Below are 26,184 nucleotides of genomic sequence, written 5' to 3'. Positions count from 1 at the left end.
ACCAGAGGATTTATGTATGAATAGTAAATTCCAGCAGATCGAAGTGAGGGGGACAAATTAATCACATATATTAGTCATACCAATGACTCTACATTCCCAATAGACAAAAAAACCCGCAAAAAACAACCTCACAAAAGAACAGAAATTTTAGTTATCGATGTAAAAATCCAGTATACATTTAGAAGATCACCTGAATAAATTAAGATACTAAGTTCCCATTCAAAGACAGCTACAGTCTAAAACTACCAGTAATTCCATTACTCTGAATATTGCTAAATATACTAGTCCCATATGATATTCAGGTTCTTGTAACTTTTGTCAGATTTTTTTTTTTTTGTTAGGGTGCATATTTTCACACCAGATATATTTTTTTCATGGTGTTTTCTTAAGAAACACAGATTTCCCTGATCAAGAAATCCAGACCATTATCATTTACATCACATAATGTACTTCAAGCATTTAGTAATTTCATAAACATTTTCCCTTCATCATTCTTACTGGAAGACAATTCCAGTATCTCATTCTTTTACATTCTAGAACTTTATACAAATTTCCAGACTAGAATTATTCACTGCCAATTTATGTTCCCTTTTTCTTGCATATTCTTGATCAGTATATCCTCTCCTTTCCAGATGTGAATCCTTCCAGAAAATTTAGTGCTCATTTGTATCATCCCTCTCAAGCCCCTAAAGACAGAGCTGTAGAACATTAGTAGAATATAGTCTTGACAAATTTAACAGCAAGAGAATAACTTAAAAAAACCCCCCAAAACACTAAAAAATACCAAAAAAACCCACCCCAAAACATTATCCCAAGCTCAGAAATAGAACAAGAGAGAAAAATGGCTTGGGAATTGCTGCATGAGTAGGTCAAATATTAAGAGTACCACTTGTAAACACTATGAGCTTGTCAGACATGAGCCAGCTGTAGCCCAGAAGTCATGTAAACAAATTAGTTATAATTAGTTTAAATTAGCTTGGCTGCACTGTAACTTATGCTGAGAACACTTTGCTACAAAAATAAGTTTTTGCATAAAATAAATTTTCCCAACCTTCTTACTATCCTACACACTTGATACCATCTCATTATTTTCCTGAGCCCAAAAGGATCACACACCAATACATTGCATGTCAATGCATATACTGATACTTGAATATTTCTACAAAGACATGCCTCTTCTGATAGATTAAAAAACTGCATATGCTTTTTAACGGTCTCTTTTTACTGATGACTAAGTATTTTGTAAAAACATTAATACACACAAATCTTATGCTTCCTCTGACTTACCATGCAAAAAGCTGTCTGTTTACAGCATAATTTCTAGTAATAAATCTTTAAATGTACCAATATTTCGCACTTGAATTTTATCCTACCTCTATTTCTGCAGCTCTCAAGGTTATTAAATGTATCCTGACAGATATTCCAAATCTTCCATATGCTGACAATAGATAGCAATTTTATATCCACCAGTGGTAACTCTTTTTGATCATGGTTTTTTACCAAGATTCTGTTTTATAAAGCTTGTGGATTCATCTTTCAGAACTCTTATTTCCTTATAACTATCTTTTAATGTCTAACACTGCTTTACATTACAGTGCATTCCTTCTTGTGCTAAGAAGGAAAAATTTGATTCTTAACTGGCATATAACTTTTCACTAGCTAAAATTAAGTATGTCCTTTAGAAAATATTAAATTATATTCTTCAGCTATCTCTACTGTGAAAGAACACTGAGTTTAAGACACAGCAATAGTTTCCATCTACAAAAAGGTACATCCATAAGAACTGGAAATAAAGAATAAAAATATTAGGAAAAAACAGAGCTTCTAATTATGACTGCTTTGAGTAACACCCAGCAGGAAACACCTCCAGGTAAGTTACTCTAGTACAATGATTTCCACTCTTTCTTTCATCATTTAAACATAGAATTTCAAACACTGGATATGCAATCACAGTAAATCAGATCTAGAAATCTGAAATTACATTTTAAAAGCTACCTTTTAGATTAACATCATTATCTAACTGAAACATCTAATTCCATCAAATCCATGAGAGGCACCTTGTAACTCACCTCAGACAGGCAAGTAACTACCAAATGCTGCAGTTAGATGAAACTTTGTATTCACACTTGGACAACCTTGAATACATAAACCAAGTAAGAATGAACTTGACCAGTATTTTAACAAAGCTTTCTCTCAGTACCTCCAGTTGCTACTAAGTATAGGCAATGATTCTAAACAGAAGCTGGCACAAAATCAGCTCATTTACTGTCAAAGGGACCACCTTTTGCTCAAAGTAAGAGCAATCTCAGTTATGTCGGGTTACTAAGGGCCATGCTCGTCAAAATCTGCTGTCAAGAATGGGGATTCACTGTGAATTTTTTTCCAGCTAAATCCAGTCAGCATTTCCCTTATTGCAACAGCAGCTGTTGCTTCTTTTGTTTTGCCCCTCAGAGAAGTCTGCCATGCCTTCCACATAAATGGTCATTATCAGCCACGTTTTAGAGAAAGCATTTCAATCCCTCTCTTAGCCTTCTCTTTACCACGACAACCAAACCTCAGATTCTTACTACTAAATTTCATGCTTCAGCCCCCTAACCATCTCAGTAGCCCTCTGTCACAATTGCTCCACTCGGTCATCTTTTATTTTAGCTGATTGTGTCATTTACATTGTGTTTTCAGACCAGTTTTGTCTTCATGCCCTACAGAGTAATTAATTGTTACAACTGTCATTATGGCATTTGGAGCCCACCTTTTTACCTTCTGTCTTCATCCAGGCTCCATATCTACCCCACAATGTTACAGCTGCAAGATTTTGCGGTTTTTCCCGTAGCACATACACGCTTTGTCTCACATCACACTTCATTCCATCTCCTCCACACTGTCAATAAGGCCAGCCTCCTCTATCATTTGCTCCTCTCATACTAACAGTCAAATGCTTTGAATGCTTTGTTCTGTCTTCTGTATACAAAGTAAATTTCCTGGATACATCACAAGTCCTTTGTGTTCTCCACCCTGGTATCTTTTTTGAACAATACTCTCCTTAAAAATCATAGAACACTTGCTGATTATCGTGAGCAAGGTACGGCTTGTATACACGAAGGTGCTGGTTTTAGCTGGGACAGAGCTAACCATGATAACTATTTATATAAACTTGTAAACATAACTGTACTTACCTATTTCATTAACCCACAAATTACCCCATCTTTCCTGAAACTTATTGCAACTTTTTGTTTAGAAGGCAGCCACATAGCTGAGGACATCAGCTACTCTTTCACCGCTTCTGAAAAACTACTTATTTCAGGTATGGAATTGATTGTTTTCCTGGGAAATTGCTGAATGAGTTTATATTGCCAATATTCTGGCTTAGGTCTCTTCTTCAGGCTGCTGTGCACCCGCTGAAATATGGTCATAGCTGACTTCCTGCAGCTTTGCAACTCAAATATAGCAAAAGTGCAAACAAGTCTCTCTCTGTTCATATACAAAAACATTATGCTATCATACTTTGACAATGGAAGTTTAGGCCTAGAAAACATGTGTTTTATACAGGAATATTTCAGTTTCATTTACTTTTGCATTAGTGTGGCAATTTTATAAGCATTTTGTATTGTAGGCTAGATTAAAGACACGGAAGCTGGAATCTAAATTACTTCAGAATTATTAATATATTTAAAATTTAGACTGTTCACAGTCTAAAATAATTTTAAAATTTACTGTATTGTGTACATAAACAAAAAAAGGAGCATGAAATAACATCAGTCGACAAAAGTTAGTCCCATGGCCTTCTGTAAATTAACACATCAAGAAACAGAAAGAGTAAATAGAAATTAACATACAAAACAATAAATGCAGGACAACCTGAGAATGAGAGACGCTGAGTGAGAGTAGTAGCACTAAAGGTGCTGACACAAAGCACAGGATAAAGTTCCATGTAACAGCTGAACTGACTGCTACTAAAAGCTACTGCTCTCACAGCACTGTCTCCGATTCATTATTCATTTGAATGAGACAGCACAATATAGTACACAAACAGGAGGGTAAGAACGAGATGACCTAATCTTATCCTGAAAGGGGGTACTCAAGAAATTTCTAATTTTCTAATCAATTTTCTAATGCTATTAGGAGCTGGATTGAGAAACAGCAGAAAGGTGCTAACCATTTCTTTATCTCCCTTTGCCTTTTTCTGTATATTTCCAACCTCTAAAGAAAAAACCAAATATATCTCCTTTCCTAACACTGCTGTAACCAGCAACTCTTCAAAGTATTTTTTTACAAAATAACATTTTCTCAAATTCAACTATTTTACTTCTTACTGCTTTACTTTTCTCTCAGTTCTATTCACTAGCCAGGTTTCCTTCCATACTGTCCCACTGCTTCATGCAAAGATAAAGAGAAATATTTATTACATAAACACCAATAGAAACTAGGATTAATCCTGCTCCTTTTGCTCTCTCTCAAGACAGGACACCAGCAATACAGCACATCAATGTCAGTGTTAGTGGAGGCAGTGGTGAGAAAACGACATAATGTTTGAGAGCAGAGATAGAGAGAATTCTGTCTTATTTATTGGTATTTCCAAATTCTTAAATATTAGAGTAATAATTTAAGCCTGAGATGTACACAAAAACCCAGATATATATGGGGGAAAATTACAAAGAAAAACAAAACCAAACAACACCCACCCCCCCACCCCTCCCCAGGAAAAGAAATGAAACCCACACAAAGAGAGAAAAGGTTCATGGCAACATTATAAACTTTATAATAAACTTTAGGCCTCTGATGAAAGGCCTCTCACCTCCAGCTGCTCCAGAGACTATCCAGTGATCCAAACCAGGCAATTTCTGTTTCACTTGTTTCTACCATCTTATTGCAATTTGGTCCATATGGGGAAATTGGTCACTTCAAATACTCATATCACAATGTTCAACAACTGTCAAACACCCTGACTGTCCCCACATACCTGACAATAAATAAATTTATATATCTATAATAAAACCATATACTATAATCACTATAAAATGAAAACATATGATCACTAAAATACACTTAGATCATTGAAGAATTACTATAATATTGTTTGGCAGAGTCCACGAAACCTTACCTTAGACTGCAGCACAGGAGCATAACAACCCTGGCAACCTCTGGCCATTTTCACTGGTACTGCTTTAGAGAAAAACACCTAAGACTTCACCAAGTTACTACTACTGCAGACTAGAAAGTCAGCAAAATTACCATGGTTTCTATTTTTATACTGTTGAAGGATTACCCATGCTGCCCTCTGAAGATCCAAAGTCAAACTACACTTGATATTCCACTTGCCAAGTAAACCCTAACAGCTCATTTGAAGGTAGTTTTGGTCTATTGAATAAACTGACTGAAAACAATTTACAGTGGACATCTGAAACTTCTGTGGATATATGTAGATATTTAACCCATGCAACGTTGTGAAGAAGAATATATGGCATACTTTCAATTTAATCCTCACTGTTCACTGAAAATGGCTAATTTTATACAGGTTCTTTTTTCAGATATGAAAGGCAAGCTCTTCTCTAACTTGAATTATATTCTGTGGACAGACTGACCTCTAAACTCCAAATTAGGCATACAGGTCTTCTAAAGCATAACATCTTCTGTGTAAAACCTCAGGAATATTTTGGCACAAACTCCAACACTGTCAAGTAATCCTCTTCAAAAAGCTTAATGACCCCAACATGATTCATGACTCACAAACAACAGCACTAGTAAATACTAGAAATTAAGTAGTACTTCAATGAAGGGGCAAGTACAGCCTGGGCTTCGACAGAAATATTTCTCAGGAATATTTATGGATCTTGCAGATGTATTCACTGGCCTGTAAAGGAGCGGAAAGTTGTCTTGAGTTTTAAAGGGTGGTAGGCAGACATGCCTGATTAACAGAAGATGTGGTGAACAGGGAGAGGCACATACTACTGCATTAGTTATCTTCAGCCCTTAACCTAAGACTTTTTAAAAGATATAACTGTCACATTCATATTTTCTGAAAAATCCCTTCACCCAGGATTTTTCTCCTGGGAAGCTGACAGGCCTCAGAGAAAAAGGAAAACAATAATTATCTCGTTTGCTTCTCCTGTGTTTTGCTTCTTTGGAATGTGGTTGGAGATAGTTTATCAACAGGCGATCGTTTCATTGGTTTCTGCTGTGAATTATTTTGACTCAATGGCCAATCAGTGCAAGCTGTGTCAGGACTCTGGAGAGAATCATGAGTTTTCATTATTATCTTTTAGCTTTCAGTAAGTAACCTTTCTGTATTCTCTAGTATAGTATACTTTAGCATTCTTTAATATAGTATCATAAAGTAATAAATTAGCCTTCTGAGAACATGGAGTCAGATTCCTTCCTTTGCCTGGGGGCCCTGCAAATACAATATATAACCTTACACAGGAATTCAGTGAGAGACCTGTTTAGCACACAGAAAATCCAAAGTCAAATGCAAAATATACAATTAAGGCAAGGCCAAACTAACAGAATATAGCAACACATTCTTTAAAATACCAGTTTGCATGTCAATACAGTGTATTGCTATTCTAGTGGTTAACTTAAAAAAATTTTCTTACTGACAACATTTCTGCTACAATGCACCCAAGACCTCTCAAGCAGTATTAGAAAAAGTGTTTCTTAACAATTTATTTCTTAATAATTTAATTAACAGTTAATCAGTCACACAATTTCAAGAGTCAAAAGGCACAAGCTGTGTAAGCTATGGAATGGCTGAACTCAACCTACAGTTGGTCTCCATCTAGGAAGTCTTTTCCAACCAAAACAGTTCTGTGATCCAAAGCTGGGTATGACCCCTAATTAGCCAGGATGACTCTCTACTGAAGGTACTGGAAAATTTAAAAGTTGCAAACCTTTTAAAAAGGTTTCCCCCCCCCCGCTTTTTAGACATATCACCTTCTACATAATTGTACTGTGTTTTGCACACTCTTCAAGCTAAGAACTTGAAAAGCTGTGAAATTATACTCAGAGAAAACCTCAAGTACAGAGAAGAGTGACTACCATTAATACTGACATATAGTTTCATAGCATGTCTCTAACTGGTTTAATACATTCAGTTGGATAGACAAATCCTTATGAAAAATAATAAAGTGATTTCCAACACAGTAATTCATGTCCCCCATTGTTTCAGAAAACAGACTGAAAGGCAACTGACACATCATAGTGAAATAATCAAATATTCTGAAAGGCTGTTTTTCAGGAATCAATACATTTTTTGTTAAGAATCACAGCTTGACTGCTTGGGGTTTTTTCTGCCTGGTACTCAAACCGGTTTTCAAACGATACATTTGTTAGTTCTCTTTGTATTATATACAGACACACAAACACAGATAGATAATGCAAGCAAGGTTAATGATACCAAGCTAATCATAAAAATTTCTAACCAGTAACACTTTCCAGTAACAGTACCTAAATTAACCTTTTTCGTTTCAGTAAATCAAAGCTGTAGTTACAAGGGTAGCTGGGCAAGCAATATCAAAATGATGTCTAAGAGAAGAACCACTGTAAAACTAGAAAGATATTAGAGGATTTCAGATTTCATTAATGTTTTTCACAGTTAAACTCCTGCATATGACAATCTATTGGGTAATGTGATTTAAAACTAATGCAAAACTGTACTTCCCACCTCAAACACAAAACATGGGAAGGGAAAGATATATAATCCAGAAAGAACTCTTCAGTCAATATGTAATGACTGCATGCAACAGTATTACCACAGATATTTAATCTTTTGAAAAACTGTCCTTTTCACTGATTCAAATTAAATTGCAGCGTTAAGGAGGCTCTTACCACAAAATGTAAATAAAACTTGATAAAGAGGTTTCATTAATTAATTTTGAGTAAAAGCATTTTTCCTTACTTTTCCAGTTTTGGAGAGTCAGAAGATCACAGCTATACATATCAGCTATTTCTCACTACAACTCAACACCTCTGAATCAACTAGTTTAATAGACTCATTTAATGTCAGTAATTGCAAAGCTTCTGCACTACCTGTTGTAGAAAAAGTATTGCTCTTCAGATAAACAAAGTACCTATTCTATAATTTAGAAGAGGGTGTGCACTGACTAAGCATGGTCATTCCTAATAAACTTCCTTGATCTGAAAAGAGAGATTTTATTTTGCATCATAAAGGCTTGGATTTATAGTCTTTATGCTTCCCTAGTACTATGCTGTCAAACTCGAATAATTAAACCACCAATTTTACAATACAAGAAATTAGTAATTTCAGCTAAACTTCATTGATTACCATAGTTTACCTGGCTAGTCTTAATATAATCATTGCATCCAGAGTACTTGTTTTTAGCTTAGGGAAACTTAAATGTAGCACACTCAAAACTGGGGAGGTGAAAAACGACAGATGTTCATATTACAATGGTTCTGAATATGAACCTGATCAAAAAAAATATAGTAGACAGTGCTATGGATGAGAGATATCAAACTGAACCACAGACTTAAGACCACCTTAATGCTCTGTGTCTTGTATTTTCCAAAAACATATCTGGTAAAAAAAAAAAATCATGCTTTGTGCCAAGGCAACTGAATCTTCTCCTGAAGTCCTTGGCATCTCCTGCAATATCTTAACAAACCTGCCTATTTAGCAAAAATTTTAAATAATCCATGAGATCAAAGCTGTCTGAGGCTCTCTAAAATGGACCATAATAGGATCTAGAAAATAACTGGAAAAGCAAAAAGCATACAAGACTGGAAGATATCTTAACTTGTACATGTACAGAAACAGAAATAATTTAATGGCCAGAAGTTTTAGGACTTTATTCACATAACATTACAGCGTATGAGACCCCTATAAACACAGTACAAGGGGGAGACACTAGTGAAAATCCTACTTGTCTCACCTTTAGTGGCTAGAGAGAAAATATTTATGCTCTTCCCAAACACCTATCCATGTAACTCAATGAGAATTTTTTTAAGTAGAGTGCTTCACTGAACACTCTCATATGTCAAAGTGGACACATCTTAGAAAATATTTCCATTTATATCAACTTCAATTTAAAATAACAGAACTTAGTTGTTTCAGCTTTATAACATTACATTATTTCTGAAATAGAACACTTTAATTACATTCTACAATTGCAGCTCTAGCACACTTTGATTTGAATTTTCCCAACAAATCTCACTATGTTGTTTTCAAAAGTCAAATTAAGGATTTTTACTAATGTAAGATTTCCAAAAACCAGAGATGCCATACACTGTTTCTGTTTTGCTTTGGAGCAGAGTATAATTGAAAACTGTACATTGCAAACAGAGAAAGTTCTCACTAGATCATATAACTGCTAAAACTTAATATATGTAAGAAAACAAGACAACACATTCATACATGTTAATCCATCTTACCCCAAAACCCAAGAAAATAAAAGATCCTGGCATTATTATCTGTTCTATTATATTGAAATGTGTAAGTTGTTAATGTCTTCCAACCAGCCAAAACATTTCTCAGGATCTAGTTTAGCAACATATTTTGAAAGTAAGTATTCCCAAATAGTTTATAAATATTTTAATCAAGCACTGCAATACCACAAAACAAACAATGAAATTCATAGCAAATCAACAACAAATGCTCCCTCAGAAAACAAGTTTTCTCCCACAAACCTACCCAACTCACTGACATCAAAATACATTTCTCTGTATTTTGCAAGGCAAGAAAGGGATCATCTAGTTCATGTCACATACTTGCAAAGCTTCAGCCTCGTTCATAATTCACTCAACCAATATCTTCTGTCAATGCTCCAAAGAAACAGGACAAGAAAGATTTTTATTTGCTTGTACTCCCAGAGCATCCTTTCAAGATGTGGCTTCTTCACTGGCTTATAAGAGTTAGTGATTAAATAGCCAATTGCAAAATTATGGAGGAGTGAGGGAAAAGAGAGAGGTGAGCAAGCCCTTATGAACAAAAAATGACTACACTTTTCTGAAAAGTAGATGTTTAAACTAACCAGAGACATCACAGAAATGTAAGTCTCAGTGTAAGAGCAGCTTGGTTTATGTTATTTAAGCCTGTTTTCAACTTCACTTACTAAAGTATTTACATGGCCTTTCCAGAAAGTATATTCTAATTATGTCACACATATAAGCTCTCATTTATAGAAGCAAGGAGTCAATGAAGCTGACAAATAAAAAACATGCCAAAAACCCATTAATACATGAAAGAAAATAGTGCTCTTAGCAATACTTGTTCAAAGAAATGGATGGTAAAATCTGAGAGAGGATAAAGGCACTGCAAATGCTTCTCTACTCATTCATATACAGCAACTATTTTTTCCATATTTATATAAATAAGTCACACCTTCCAATATGAGAAAGTTGGTCATCAATTAATGACCAAAACTGAAAAATTTGCATTTTCCCATTTGCGAACTTTATTTCTATGAGCTGCAGATACCATTTAATTGATTAAATAAAAATCCATGTGCATCCTATATCTAAATCTCTAAATTCTAAACTGATGAGCTAACATAAAAGAAGTATGTCTTAGGCCAGGGACACAGTTCCAAGTTCCAGGCTGCACAGGTGACTGTGTTGTGGGTTTAAGGCAAAGGCCCAAAAACTCCTTCATGAAGGTTCAATTAGACCTCACAGGGTCACACCACAAAATTCCACACTGAATCTTTCCACTCCTGACAACACACAGATGTTCTTCTTCATCTTTTATGTAGAAGAACAAAAAAGATTATTATTCTCCGGGTACTTAATTCTAATTGACAACCATCTCTTCTTAAAGGTTTGAACCTCACTACTGTGCAAGAGAAGCCTAATTACAGCTCTCAATTACACTGAGGCTTTTATACAAAACTTTTGACTAGAATTCAGACAGCACTATTGTCCCAGCTCTTGCTAAGGTAAAGGTGAACCATGGCCCATACACTACAAATACAAGGATAATCATAACTGACCATGCAGATAATCAAATTAAAGAATAAAGTGAAGACTAGATTAGTGAGTCATGCTTAATTTTTTAACAGAAGTCACACAATTGGATGCTGAGCACTTTATTTTCATAACCTGTTGAACTAGATTATTTGCAATTACATGTTCCCTTTTTCTAGGAAGGGAGTGGACTTTAAAATAGAGATAAATTATATCTGAAGTGTCACAAAGGATCACAGAATATTCTGAGTTGGAAGACCCACAAGGATCATAATTCAGCTCATAAATTAATGGTCCACATGGGGATCAAATCCCCAACCTTGGTGTTACTATCAGTATGCTACAGTCAACTGAGCAAAATTTTAACTATCTTGAAAAAAACAATTAAACCCTCATAAAATTTAATTATTATCATTGTATCTTCTAATTACTTTAAAATTAAACATTTTAAAATATCCTAAAGTAAGTGTTCTATGATTTTCAGCTCACTGTCTTATAAGACAAGTAGAGTTACAGCTGTTTGCCGATCATAAATCACTGATGAATGCTAATAAAAACATACAGAGTAAAATGTAAACCACAGCACTGCTAGAAATACATATGTTTAGGGCAGTACCTTTGAGGGAAGACTAAAGCTGATCTTTGCTGAGTCTTAGCACTCAATCAATTAGCACTCCAGACCACAACTTACTCCCCCGTCATTCCCCCAAAATATAAACATCTTTAACTTACAAAGATTCATGAAACAATTAACAATGATTATGAAAAAACCTAATTAACCACAGAACAATACTAAGTAACTACAACAGGATCACAAAGCTATTGTTACCCTTAATGGGCAAATCTAGCCTAAAAATTGTTATGTCTTATCTAAAAAGAAATTATTTTGTTTTGTGTGCACCCGCTATTTACTACTATAATAATTGAGTTAAAAAAATACATATTCTATTGTATGTTAATACCCTAACATTAAGGTTCTTGTTATTTCTTATTTAAGGAACCAAATACTTTGATATGAATTTTTAGTAATCACATCTGCGTAAACCCTGGATTACTGAAAGTAATCCATTTGCAAAAGTACAATTTTAAAGCATTATGAATGAACCTGCATGTAACTTGATTTACAGAATGTTTATAAATCATAATCATGCACATGAAAGTAAACTAAATTCTTCCTCTCAGGGTAACTGTCTTTTTGCAAATAAAATTTATAAGTTCTGTACAGCAAGTTTAATGTCTTTGGTTACTGATACTGCTCTCTATAGGGTCACCTTTAAAACTAAAGTATGTAAATTTTCTAACTTTTGTTTGATTCATCACAAAATAGCATAAGTATTTAAGGATCATCATAAAACCAATGTTTCTGTTCTTGTTTAAAATAATTATCTGCTATATCTATAACAAGGTTTATGATATCTTCTATCAGAATTACAAAATTTGTGTATTTTACAATGAGGATTTCATCCATTCTGTTTGTCCTTCCCAAAACACTTGCTCCAATTTACATCTGTATCAATAAGTAAGGACAGATAGTAGACCTTAAATGTTTTTGTTTCAGGCAAACACTGTTCTCACCCAAATTTTACATTGGGCTATGTGGAGTGACAGCCACACTTGGACAAGCTGATTAGTCCAGGTAGATTACACTGTCTAGTTAACTATGCATCAGCTGACTTTCAATAATTGTACATAATGCCCACGAAAAATGCAAATTAATCCAACCTTAGCCAGCAATGAAACAGGTTTAAGTTAACCCAAGTTATGTGCAATTGCCACATGCTACACACACACAATTGAACATTCACTGTAAATGAGCACGTAATACCTTCAGATTACCAGGACTTGTGTTGAATTCTCCGAAGTCCACCTACAGAGCTTTCTATAAGACTTCACTGACTAATTGTTTATCAAGACGTGATTAGGAATTTGCTTAATTCCATGACATCATATGTCTACTCTGAGTCTAGGAAAAAGATTTGTCAGGAATAAACACAAACATTCACCAAAAAAAAAAAAAAAAAAAAAAAAAAAAAAAAAGGGAATTCCTATTCTGAAGTCTACTAGTTCAAGACAAGCATTTAATACACCACAAAATTAATAAATGGTTCTCATTATTCTTTCTCCAGGTTGCAGGCTAAAATTATAGTATGATGTGAAAACTGAGAATGTTTACTTTCCAGTAGTATGATGGCTTGTTCATATGTGAAAACTGAGAATGCTTACTTTCCAGTAGTATGATGGCTTCTTCATGTAACGATATTTAGTGAATTACAGACAAAACAGTCTTTTAACCATTCCATTTTTATTTCAATTCCTCAACTATTTTAATTATATTTTCCATGGTAAAAATAAATTACTTATTTTTGCAAATAACATGACTAAATTTTATATCACGCTAGATAGAATGCCAGAGGGAATTACCCCAGTGAGTAAATATGCAGAGTCATAACTCTAAATAACCTTTTATAATAGTGACTCTGGAGTGCACAGTGTGCTCCTACAACTCTCTAAGCCATTAGTCACCTGACTTATCACCAGAAAAGCTCCCTACAACCTTGCTTCAGTCTATGTCAGTACTAAACAGTTCAACACCTGCTTTACGCGTAAGTCTGGGCAAGACCTTCAGAGTAAGAAAGTCCAGTCATAAACATGCTTTCAACATAACTAACATAGAAAATGGATTACTTGGCACTGCGTACTACCCACTGCCCCCAACACTTCATTTAAAACCTCAGGAGGATAGAGATTGAACACTTGCTTGAGGTATCAGATAGATTCTGAAATCCTCCTCAGTAGCAGGACATTCAAACATGCATTTGTCACTATCTCTTAGTGTCTTTGACTGGCTTTATATTTTATGCGGAGATGACCATTCCCTTCTCCTCCTGCTGAAGGAATACTACATCACAGTGCAAAGAAAATTCATTAGAACAGGGAAAAAAAATGAAGGAGAGAATATGATTTTCAAATAAAGTGATTCAAACTGAACTCCAGGATGTAAAAATATCTCCAGTGTTTTGTATCAACTAACCAATATGGATCCCTTACTCAGCACCAGAGGACCTAAGTTCCATTTTGCATCTCTCAATCTCAAACTTTTGACTGACATTCAAGGGGTGACCTTTTCAATAGCAGTATCACAACAAAGTCCCATTTTGATCTCACTCCAATACCTTTTTATGATGTAGAATTCAAGATTGTAAATTTCACTTATTGCACTCTAACAGCTATTTCACAAGACAATGCTTAGAAATGCATCACACTAAATGCACAGCTGTATGCTAAAATTCTTACTATTAAAAATGTTAGAGGCATGACTTTAAAAAAATCCCCTAAAGCAGAGCATTCAGCACTGAAAAGTTGGTATCAACAAATACTAATACATTACTTTTTTCTGAGTATTGACTCAAAAGTTTCTAGACTTTTACAGAAAATCCCACACCTCTAGGTTGAAAATCTTTGCAAAGTCAATCAAAAGTTAATAAATGTCCCTTGCCTCCAAGAATTCTGGCATGGTCCTTGGATTATGTAATTGTGTAACACTTCTCTGCCATCCCTAGGCCCAATCTTCCTCCAGCATACAGGAGGGATCTGCTCTGGAAATGAATCAGAGTCTATTTGTAAGGCTGTAAGGTCTGTTGTACACATAACACTTCAAGTCCAAGTAAAAACAAAGTAATTACAAAGGGAAAGAAGGTTCAGATCAGATAGCAGGAAACAGAAAAACATCACTCTTGGGAATCTCATTTTATTTTTATTACCAATGGCAAATATTTCTGTTTTCCTTTTACCCTGCAAGCTCCAAAGCCTAATTTGAACAAGCACTGATTAGTCATATTTGTAACCAAAATTAACAAAATCTGTTCTACTATTACCATAAAAATGATTTAAAAAAAAAAAAAAAAAGCCAGTTAATTTAAAATTAAGGTTCTATACTTGTTCCAGTTAGACTTCCAAAGATAATAAAGACCAGCTTCTTCATCTCAGTATTCAACTTACATACTACTGTCAAAAACATTTTTAAAATAAGCATTTGCGGAGCTTAATTGCGGAATTACAATATTCCAGTGTTCTGGCCACAGAAAACCTATGAGGAAATTAAGACTTCTGTCTCTGGAGTAGGGCTTCATGACACAAAACAATTCAGGGAAAAGGCTACACACTGAATACCAAAGAGAATCAAAATGTTTAATCATAAAAGACAGGAGTGAAAGCAATCTCTAGAGTTTATCCCTTTCTCCAAGGCAGAATCAATAATATCTAAGGCAAATACTTGGAGATAATAATAAAACCTGTTGTATTAAAAAATTTAAAAACACAATTCAACTTATTTTACACAATCACTGGAATAGATATCCTGCTGTCAGTAAAAAAGGATTACAGACTTAAGAATACCACAATGCATTCACAAAGGTGGCACACATACCTATACAAGTAATCTGAACTAGAGAACCTTCTATCATTTGCTCTTAAAAGAAGTAGTTCAAATTTCTGAGCTTTTTTTTTTTTTTCCCAAAAACGAAAAAAATACTGGGGGGGAAAAAAAAAAAAAAAAAAGGACAACTCAAACAATGAATTCTTCTGTGTGAAATAATGCTTCTTTGCCCAGCCAATCCTTGTTTTCTTCTTCTGGCTTCCCAGGCAATTTCTTCTCCTTCCCCTCTCTGGCCTCTCTCAGAACACACTTCCCATCCGTTCTCATCCCTGAACTGCTTTCCCTAACTGTACAAGCAAATTCACAGTATCTTTTTGCCTTTGCTTCTTGATAAGGCTGTTTCACAGCTCTTCCTTTATCTTTCTTAAGGGCATTTGTGTCTGCCCCACCATCTCCTTTATCCAGTCACTACAGTTCAGTCATTTCATAGAACAATAGAATGAATCTGAGTTGGAAGGAACCTTAAAGGTCATCCTCCCTGCCATGGGCAAATACACCTTCCACTACCCAATCCAACCTGGCCTTGAACACTTCTAGGGATGGGGCAGCTACAATTTCTCTGGGCAACACATTGTCTCACTACTCTCACAGTAAGACATGCCTTCCTAAGACCTAATTTAAACCTTCCCTCTGTCATTTTAAAGCTATTCTCTGCTGTCCCAGCACTACATGCCCTACATGCCCTTGTAAAAGATCCCTCTCCAGCTTTCACGAAATAGCCCACTTAGTACTGAGAAGTGCTATGAAGTCTCTCCCCAGTCTTCTTTTCTTCAGACATTCCCAATTCTCTCAGACTGTCTTCTTAGGAGATGTGCTGATCATCTTAAGGAGTAGCCCTGCTCCCTAAGAACTTCAAAGCTCCTGCCTTCTACCAATTCCTACCCTTCAAACTCCATTCCCTTCCCAGCCGTCTAAGTCCAGTTCCAGCCCACTGCTCTCCTTCTCCATATGCTCACCCTTCTATCCATCCGCAATTTCACTTCTTGTCTTTTACACACTTAAATTAATCTGCATTGTGGATAAGCAGAGAATGGAAACCATAAAACTAAGAGTTTGTACCTCTATCTCACTGCTTAGAACTTTTTAGGAAATTTCTGCTGTGCACACAATGTTTTTCAACAATGGCGCCTACAATCAGGCAAATCAGTTAATTTTTTAGACACTAATAATTTGCCCAATTTTCTGAAAACTTTTCAAATGGCATCTAAATATACATCCTTAATGTAAAAAGTTATTTCACACTGAAATTCTAAACTCCTTTCCCCAAAGAACAGTTTGAAAAAAAAGAATAATTTTAAAATATTTTTTCCTCTATCACTACCCTTAGAAGCCAGTGAACTATGTTCACTTTAAACATTATTCAGATAATAAGTCAATAAAGGGCATTCACTCAACGCCCAAATGACTGAAGTTTAGCAAAGTCAGAAGAAATCACTGCCTTTAAATAGTAGATCAGTAATCAGGAAACAGAGGAGAACCAGTCCTACCTACATGCAAGGAGTAACATGCATTCTTAAAGTCAGCTAGTAACTCTGTTAAGCAATGCTTCAAATCCTTGTAACTGCCAAATTTTAACAGGATAAATGAAGTTGTGCTATGCTACAGGTTATGCCTCAACATGAGTTTTTAAAAGAAACTGCCAAGAAGAGACAACCGTTACTGAGCATACTAGCAAAAGAAAATCCATTTTCCATTAATTCAAAAGAAAGAGAAAAAGGAAATATAGCATTCACACAGTGAAAAGCAATTACACTAACTTAGTTTTAACTAGAAACTTAACAAACACATCACCAAGCAGATTTAAAATTTTCCCGTCAGAAAAAAAAGTAACAACGAATTTTTTAAAAAATCAAAGATTTTAGATCTTCACAAAGAACTCCCCATAAGTTGTCATCACAGTCTCATAGAATCTCATCAAAATTTGTCCGGTTTTTACACTACAAAAAGCAGGTTCCAGATTATTTTTTCTACAGCAATTATTAAACTCAGGTGCTGTACATAGCATCTGGTAAGGGCCCTCCAAATTCTTCCTCCTATTCTCAATATCCCAAAAACATATCTGAAGAAAAAGAGAAAGCAACACATCTGAATGGAAAATAACATGAAAGAAACACAGAGAGTCTTACTAAGTCATAAGACTTGAAAACAAAATTTCAGAGATGGAGTATTTGCAACCTCATCCTTTCTGAGGTCAACACAGAGGAAAGACTAAGTTCAAGCATGAGAGATAGAGAATGCATTATCACAGACATATGTTTGTTATTCAGCGAGCTTGAGGGGAAAAAGGGGAGAAAAAAGGTTAGTACTACAAAAACAAGCACAGAAGTATTAAGAAATGTTAGAGTTATGGTTGCTTGTACCTATATTTTAGTTCCTTGTGCATTGTGATATTCATTGATTAAATGATCATATACTGCTTCTTGTTATTCACAGGATCACTGCCCCATATATGGCACATGACATATATGTCATGAAACACAAACTTACAAAGTAAAAGGAGGTGCCTTATGTGGAACATAACACTTTTCTACTAAGGAATTTTAATAAAACACAGTTAATAAAACTAGTTCACTGAGAAGTTTCACATTCAAGATATCTTTTGCCGAAAACTTTATGAAGAACAATTCTTCTTGAAAACAATCAAAACCAAAACCAGACAAAACAAAACAAACAAAAAACCTCTACAAATGTACTCTCACAGAAAATCTGCACAAGACAGAAAGGAAGTAAGTTAATGAGACTAAAGTGCTACTTATTCTGCCTGGTCCAAAATGTACTCACAGCCCCTGAGCCACGCTTTTGAGCATGATACAAAAAGCCAAAGGGGAAGAAGGAAGTTCAAGAACTTTTGTGCCTGATACAATTACACATTTGGGCCTGGACTTCCTATATCCTGGAAGCAATCTTCTGGCTAGGAATACACTAACTACACCTCAGAACAGCCTTCACTAATAGTCTTAGAGGAGCGTGATAATTGACTGACATCTCAGTGGTCTGACCACTGAGTGTAGAGGTGGGCATTCAAGCACTCTACATCAAGTGCAACAATTATCAGGTCAAGAGCCAGAGCTTTATCCCCAAGAATCTCAACCCAATGCTTAGGATACCTTCCAAACGGAACTAGCAATCCTACAGAGTAACAGTAACATTTTGTATCTCTGTATTTGATATTGTGGCAACCACAATTAATTTCCTGCATGATTTGAGTTAATGATCTACCCTGTTCTCTCTTCTCCCCAATAAAACTTTAAGATAGACGGCAATTCTTTTTTAGGTTCTCAGGACAGGTAGTCTGGTTTTCTCCAACTGTTAGCATGATTGAAAGAGTTGAAATTTAATAGGTATTTAAGGCCTCCAGTGAAAACCCATTCTATACTTCTTAGGGCTTCAGGAGGAGAAACAATGAGCCTGACAAGTTGGGAGTGTAGAATACACATGACTAAAAATAGGGCCAACAAAAACAATGCTATGAACTTCCTAAGTGCTGTAAAGTAACTTTAAAAATCTGATGAGTAAAGCACATCACAATAGATAATATTTATAAGCTTTTAAATTGATTATTTTGATTCCATTTCAGTCTTTCATCTATAAAATTGAAGAAATATTTTACAGATGTGCAAAACCAAAACTCTCTGAAGTCTGCAAAGCACCTTGTTTTGAGATAACTCTACAAATTAAAATATGGAAACAGTTCAGCCTTCCTGAAGGACTGGGATGTACACAGCAGATAATAAGGCAACAGGCTACAGAGTGAATGATGAGTACATAAAGTAGGTTATAAGAGTGGTCAGCTGGCATTTCACATGCACTGGATGAGGCACTGAACTGGGGCTGCAAGGGTAGAAGTGGTGCAGTTAAAGGCCCAGCTCCTCTATCTGCTATTTCCTTATAGGACTCCCTTATTTTGCAGCCTAGGGTTTTCTGACACTGTTCCTCTAAAATGCATTGCATGTCTACACATACACACTGCTACAAAAACCAGAGCGCTTCAAATCAAGCCACAGCAATAAAATGAAAAATGTAATAATTTACTCATATAAAAAGAATGTGAGATCTCTGATTACTTACACTTAAAACTGATACAATTTCTAAAGGCCATAAAATTAACTTTTTCTAGAATTTTTTTATGACTTCAACATGATAACTGGTCTTGGATATTTACATTTTTTTCAAGTTATTTGTGTAGACCACGTAATCACCTTAAAACACAGTATTAACAACCATATTCAACCGGATTGGAATCCCTTTTAGTTTCCACATACAATCATATTCAATCTGACTGGAATCCCTTTTAGTTTCCACATACAGCTGGGCCAAAATCCTTTCTTCCCTGCCTTTTGCTAGGGAGATTTTTCCATGGTTAACAGTAGGGACAGGAAGTGAAACACAACACAGGTCCCACACAATCTCCTCAAATGCCATTTCCTTACTCATGGGGTGTCATACATGTCAATGTAAAGCACTTCTTTTGCACCTTTTGGGGGTCAGGATCAGCTACTAAAAAGTATGTTTGCAATACAAAGAAAATAAAAATACAAATGTAGATTAATTATATTAAGGACTTTGCAATTGTTAAACATTTGTTTTCTTAATTTCAAGAATACTTCCTTTTTTATTATTAAAAGGGATCATTATTGTACAGAGTTACTAGCAACAATACACAGGTATAACCAATTTCAAACACTTCCTTGCAGATATCTCTCTGCAACTGAGTGTTCATTATTGCTGACGTTTCAAAATCAGAAGCTAATTGAACCTGAACTATTTCTAATAAAAGCAAATGAAAAACAAGATCAAAAATAAATGGTATGATACTGAAATGGCCATTGTTTCAAATGTTAAATATTCTTAGTGTCTTGTGATACTAAATAGCCACCCTAATGCCTGATGACCCACCTCACACCTACCAGTCAACGAATTCTATCATATCACTACTCATATTTTTCTGATTAAGTATGCCCATAGTTGTTATCCAAATTACACACATTCATTAATGTTAGGCACTCCTCTAACATACTTTCTAGAAATGATAAAGCTGTGAATTTGAAGATGATTTCTTTCTTAGGTCTAGATATTCAGGATAAAAGTACATATTTTTCTCTCTAGTTACAGCAATTCTCCAGAAACTTCATATGTCTTATGTAATTTTTATGAAATATTAATATAAATGTGGTATAATCAGTTTAAGATTTTGTAATATAATAGACATGAAAGTCCAGTTGCCACTGAACATATAAAAATAGAAATAGGATCTCTAGCTTAAATCAATCCATATTTTTCACCTAGTATCCTCCAAAATATAGTTTATTTATATTGAAGAGGACCATATATATGAAACACTCTAGGACTAAAGTTATATTACCATAATAATCACACTAACACAACAACAGAAACAAACAAAAAGCTACTCTCCTAAGGAAATTACTATCTATGGCCTTGATTCTGCAAGAAGAGTTGTATGAACATTCATGTATGCTGAGTCTCAAGCATGAGGTTTCATGGGGTATCTGCGCTCTTATGTAGAACAACGATTTTCAAAAGGGCTTAGGTATATCATTTTGCTTCTCTGATCCATCTGCTGCTTCTAAGCCAAAACTTAAACGTTGCAAGTTTAAAAAAAAAAAAAATTACTATTTTACTAGCAAGCCTGTTTCTATGTTTTGATTTTTAAAAAGTATAAAACCAGCTTGAATCAACAGCAAAAGATTTCAGGAAGAGATTTTTGTTGGAATAACCTTAGGTAAAATGTTCAAGAAATTGAGAGGAAAAAAACAACCTGCACAAAGGAAGTAAATTCAGAATGCACAAATCAAGCAAAAGTACAAAATGAAATGTAGAAAGGAGCATTTTTCTCTTTTTGATAAAATGTTACAACTAACATCTTGAGAATAATAAATTTTTTATTTCTATAAAATCAATAAAATAAATACATTGTCCTTAAGCAGATAGTTGTTGTGATTAACACTGGAACAGCAGCAGCTCCTAACATGAGGGAAAAAGTAGTATGAAAGTGCCACAGGCCTGCTTCACGTATGCACACACACACTCTCAAATATGCTAAAACATGCAACTCAAAAGAAAAATAGGTTTTCTTATAAATATTTCAACTTTAAATATTTCTGTAAAACTATATAAACTGATCAGGCAACTAATTCAAGATTAACCACATACAGCTTATAAGAACAAACCCAAAAAACTAATTACAAACAAAAACAGACATCTTGTATTTCCCTTTATAAATACAAGTATTTTTCAACCCAGAAAAGTGCACCGTTCCGATTAAAAAAAAAAAAAAAAGGAAGAAAAAAAAAAAAAAAAAAAGGGTGCTGTAAACACAACCGCACAACCCTGGCAAGATAAACTTGACAGGAACTGTGTAACTACAGTAGCTCATTTCCTGCTCATATCGAGAATATTTAAAGCAACTCTTCTTAAATGAAAAATCAGTCAGAAAAGTTCACTAATGTTAGCTTAACAAACACATTCTTAGCACGGCAGCTGTTTGAAACATAGACGCAAGAAACGCTAGGACTGTAATGTCGCTTCCTGATGATGAAAACTACCCAAGAACTACAACTACTTCTGCACAGTCCTTTCTTTCCTGTGAAGCAGAGTTACACTCGGTTTCCACGCACACTACGGGGCAAAAGGAAACAGCAACTCCGCTGTTACACACCGAGGTGGGGACAGTTAGAGACGACTAGTGGCTCCCTCTGCATTTCACAAAGTTTAAAAATAAAAAGCTGCTTTTTTGAACTGTAAATGGTTCCTCTTCACGCACGTAGGCCTGAGGCCCTGTTGCAAACAGTGTCTAACAGGACCAGGCAGCACAAAGACAGGAATGGGAGATTAGTGGGAGGAAGGGAGGCCGGGATTGGGGCTCAGCAGGATCTTCTGGCTTTTTAAAATTCAAACTGCTCCCTGACCAATACAAATCACGGACACGCTACTGACTACTACACGGATTTACAGCATTAAAAACACGCCTTCTACGTGACAGCTATATTAACTTCACCCTTTTAAACATGTATCAGGGCACACAGGGAGGCACGATAGCAGAGTTTCATTTACAAGACTCTGAACACAATGCACCAGAAAGTTACTCTATTAGATATAGTAACCACATCTTATAACAGCGAATCTACCTGAACAACTAAAAACCCTGCGGAAATTTTAACAAATTATGTAATATCAATAATCGTTTGCCACTAACAAAATTTGTCTCTACAAGGATGAAAACTTTGTATCTTAAAATTTCCTGCAGCTATGTAATTTCTTTTGAAGTATTTTCATTAGTTCACAGGTTGTTTGTTTAAATGTGCCTGAGTTTTTAGCAACACTTACAACTCTACCACTTATAAGGCCAAGATTTACTTTATTGTAAATCAGCTGCTATTTATTTATAAAGACCTGAGACTAATAAACAGTCATTTTCAAAACACAGTTGACCTGTAAAAATGACGCCTATTACATATTCAAACATCATGGACACAAACAGCCAATAACAACCTCGGGATTTCAAAGTGATATAGTCTGACAAGAAAAGATGACACTTTTTAAGCATTCCTCACATTTCACTTAAATAAATTTACATGTGATCCTCAAGTACTTTGGTTAAGATCTCATCTTCACCTTGGTCCCTTAAATGTCATAAACACAGCACTTTAAAAAGGATCCCTTGCCTGTTTTCCGTTTGCTAGAAGCAGAAAATGATATTTCTTCCTTTAACATATATTTCTCTAGCGTATACAGGACACAGACACCAAAATTGTGCGGAGTACCTGATACAATATGCTAGGCTATCTGTATTTCTTAGGTCTGTAGGTGTTCATGTTGTGTCAATCATCCTTCAAACACTATTTTATGCTATAAATATACTAAGTCATTAATATACTAACCAATAATGTTATTTAGAAATGAAACATCTGCAGATTATAAAACCAAAAGCATTTAAACTTTTTAATGTTCAGAACACACTTGGTTAGAAGAATAAGGTAATAGCAAAGACAAGTGGCATTTTTGTTCCTGAGTATTTACATTGTCTCTCCTCCCCTATGCCTCCACTTACTCCTGCCCCACTTCGGAGGCTGTCTGCGCTGGGACCCTCCTTCCTTGCCCTAGGTGAAGTTGTAAATATGGGAAAGGATCAGTGCACCTTTGCGACTAATTGTATTGTTTCCTCCTCCTCCTCCTGCTCTTTTCGGGTTGAGGCCTGTCACTGAGCAGCCGCTTCGCCTTTCTAATCCCCGAGCTGGAGTAAAGGCGCTGGCCGGCGGGCCTGCGCCCTCCGCCGGGCCTGGGCCTCCCGGCAGCCCGGCACAAACCAACCTCCTCCGCCAAACCCGACCGAGCAGGAAGGGGGGCTGCGAAATAAACACCTCCGGTTGCCACTTACTCCCCTCTACCCCCGGATAACAGCTAATCCCCTCTGCTCCCGGCAGTGCTGGGCCGCTGGGCTGAGAGGCCCGGCCCGCTGCTGGAGAGGGCAGGGAGGGGAAGGGGAGACAAGGAGGGGGGATTACCTGAGCAAATCGGCGTCTGAATCCAACGAGAATCCGAGAGAGGGGGAGAGAAATCCGCCCCCCTCCCTCCTCAGAGGAGCCGCCGCCGCCGCTGGGCCGCCGCCGCCGCCGCGGAGCAGGAGGAGGAGGGGAGATAATATAACAACAATAATCCGGGCCGGGAGGGGGGCTGGCTCCTCTTCCGTCTCCTCCTCAGTGCAGCGAACATGTAGAGCCGGGGGGTGTGCGGCCGAGGCAAATCCCTTCCCCCCGAGCCTGCTTCACAACATCAACACAGGTCGGGCCGCGCCGCGCCGAACCGGTTCCGAGCCGCGCTCCGAGCCGGGGAGAGCGGAGGGTGGCCGAGGGGCAGCGCTGCCAAGGGGCCGCCACCGCCGCCGCTCCCTCCGAGAGTGCGAGCGCAGGAGGGCGGGGAGGGGCGGCCTGGGTACGGTGAGTCGGTACCGAGCGGGGGGGCAGAGGGAGAGAAGGGCGAGGAGGAGGAGGGGGAAGGATCCTGTGTGTGTCTCTCTCGCTCCCTCTCAGAACAAAATGCCGACCGGAAGTGCAGCGGCAGGAATGACTCCCTCCACCGGCGCCAAACACCAGCAACCTCCCCCTTCCCTACGCTGCCTCCTCCTCGCCCGATCTCTCCCTCTCTCCACCAGCGCTGCTTCCGCCGCTGCAGCTGGAGTGGCTTCCTTGCCTCGCCTCTCCAGGCAAACCCTCTCCTGCGTAGCTCCTCTCCCTTCCACACCCCTCCGACTGCTGCTCTCTTTTTTCCCCTTTTTTAATTTTCCCCCTCCTCCCTGCCTTTTGATGCACGGAACGGGACCGAAGTTTACGTTTAAGCCTGCGCTGAGGATTTGTGAAGAAGGGATTCTCTTGAAAAAAGAATACACGTTTTGGTGTTTATGTTTTTGTCTTGCCTAAGCACGGTGGAGAGGACGAGGAAGAGGACTGCAAAAGGCTGCCTCGCAGGAGGCAGACCTGGAAAGGGCCCTTAAACTGAGCCCTCAAAGGCGGCAGCCCCTGCAGGTGGGACGCTCGCTGGAGTTGCTGTCGCTGCTCGTGCCCTTTCTCTGTGGATGTGAGAGGCCGCGCCGCAGGAACGGAAACACCCGCTGCTCAAAGCATTGCCGGGGCGAGGGATTTCCAGATGAAAATACGGAACGGGAGTGGCTTTCTAAAACGGGCTTTTTGGACGAGCACTGGGGAAAACACTGATGTTCAGGTGAAATGTCCTTCGCTGGAGGCTGAGGCTCCACCACCATCAGATTTACTGGAAATATTTTAATAGTGTGTTGTGAAGGAGTGTTTGGAGAAAGAGCATGTCCTAATCTGAAAGACTTTCTGGTGTTCCTCTGTACAGGTAAAACTGAATAATCATAGCACAGGAAGAAGCATTTATATCCCATGAATTAACTATGTCTTTTAGTACTCACTCAATGTCGTTTGCTGCTCAGTACTTGGACAAAAATCCTTTCATTTCTAGAAGAAGCACTGCTTGTCTGTCGACTCCAGGAATCAGCTGGACACAGCTGTAAATACCCTGTGACATATAAACAAACCCTTTCAGCGCTGGATAAATGTTATTTGCACAAAGGGATAAAATCTTACACCAGTGCACCTGATCTCTCCAATGCTTAGGATTTTTTGAATAGTGCTCTGTCTTTAATACAAATTTCCAATGCCTCTCTTATGCTTAAACTACTACAAAATTCGTAATTTTGGATAAATCAAAGTTTGGTTTATAAGTGTATGTGTTTTTGTTTAAAAGTACAGAAGTGAAGACGGCACTGGAAAACACAGTAATTCAGTGATGGAAATACTATTATTCTAATGGCACATATTAACAGACAGAGTAAGCTGAGTTCTGAAAAAATGTATTACAGACCTTTGTTCCAAGTTAATACAGAAGGTCCCAATCCTATAATCGTTTATGCATTTATAACTTGAAGTTATCAATTTGAAATAAAGGTAAATAATTGGTGTTGCAAATGAAGAGTGTCCTTAAGTCTTTGCACTTAATTTAATACATTGCAACTCTGTAACTCAAGGGGAGAACTATTTACATTCTTTTGGAAATAAAATATAATTTAAGGAACTACCTATCTGGAGTTCACATAGCATATATATGTATACTTATACATCTATGAATTTTCAGGAAAATGTAATTCTAAAATTACAAAGCTCAGGAATACTATTTCAATCTACTTCTAAGTGATTGTTACCAATTTATGTTGATGGAGTCTTTCTGTGATTTTAGTAATCTATTTAAATAATTATTTTTTCTTAGTTGGTGAATTAATATGTAAATAAAACAGAGAACAT

The 26,184-nt window shown here is 36.7% G+C and overlaps 1 protein-coding gene across 1 annotated transcript in view; it reads right to left on the bottom strand.

Annotated features, from left to right (window-relative positions):
- The window catches only part of LOC121352843 (nipped-B-like protein), a gene marked incomplete at its 3' end in the record, with an annotated part of 140,477 nt that extends 116,472 nt beyond the window's left edge, over positions 1-24,005 (bottom strand). The window contains 1 exon segment of the mRNA XM_041466124.1: positions 23,872-24,005.
- Between the last annotated feature and the right edge of the window lie 2,179 nt (positions 24,006-26,184).

The sequence above is a fragment of the Pyrgilauda ruficollis genome, unplaced genomic scaffold (genome assembly GCF_017590135.1).
Source record: "Pyrgilauda ruficollis isolate IOZ18807 unplaced genomic scaffold, ASM1759013v1 scaffold199, whole genome shotgun sequence".
Lineage (NCBI taxonomy): Eukaryota > Metazoa > Chordata > Aves > Passeriformes > Passeridae > Pyrgilauda > Pyrgilauda ruficollis.
The sequence above is the reverse complement of the archived record's forward strand: the minus strand, read 5'-3'. Positions and strand labels throughout refer to the sequence as shown.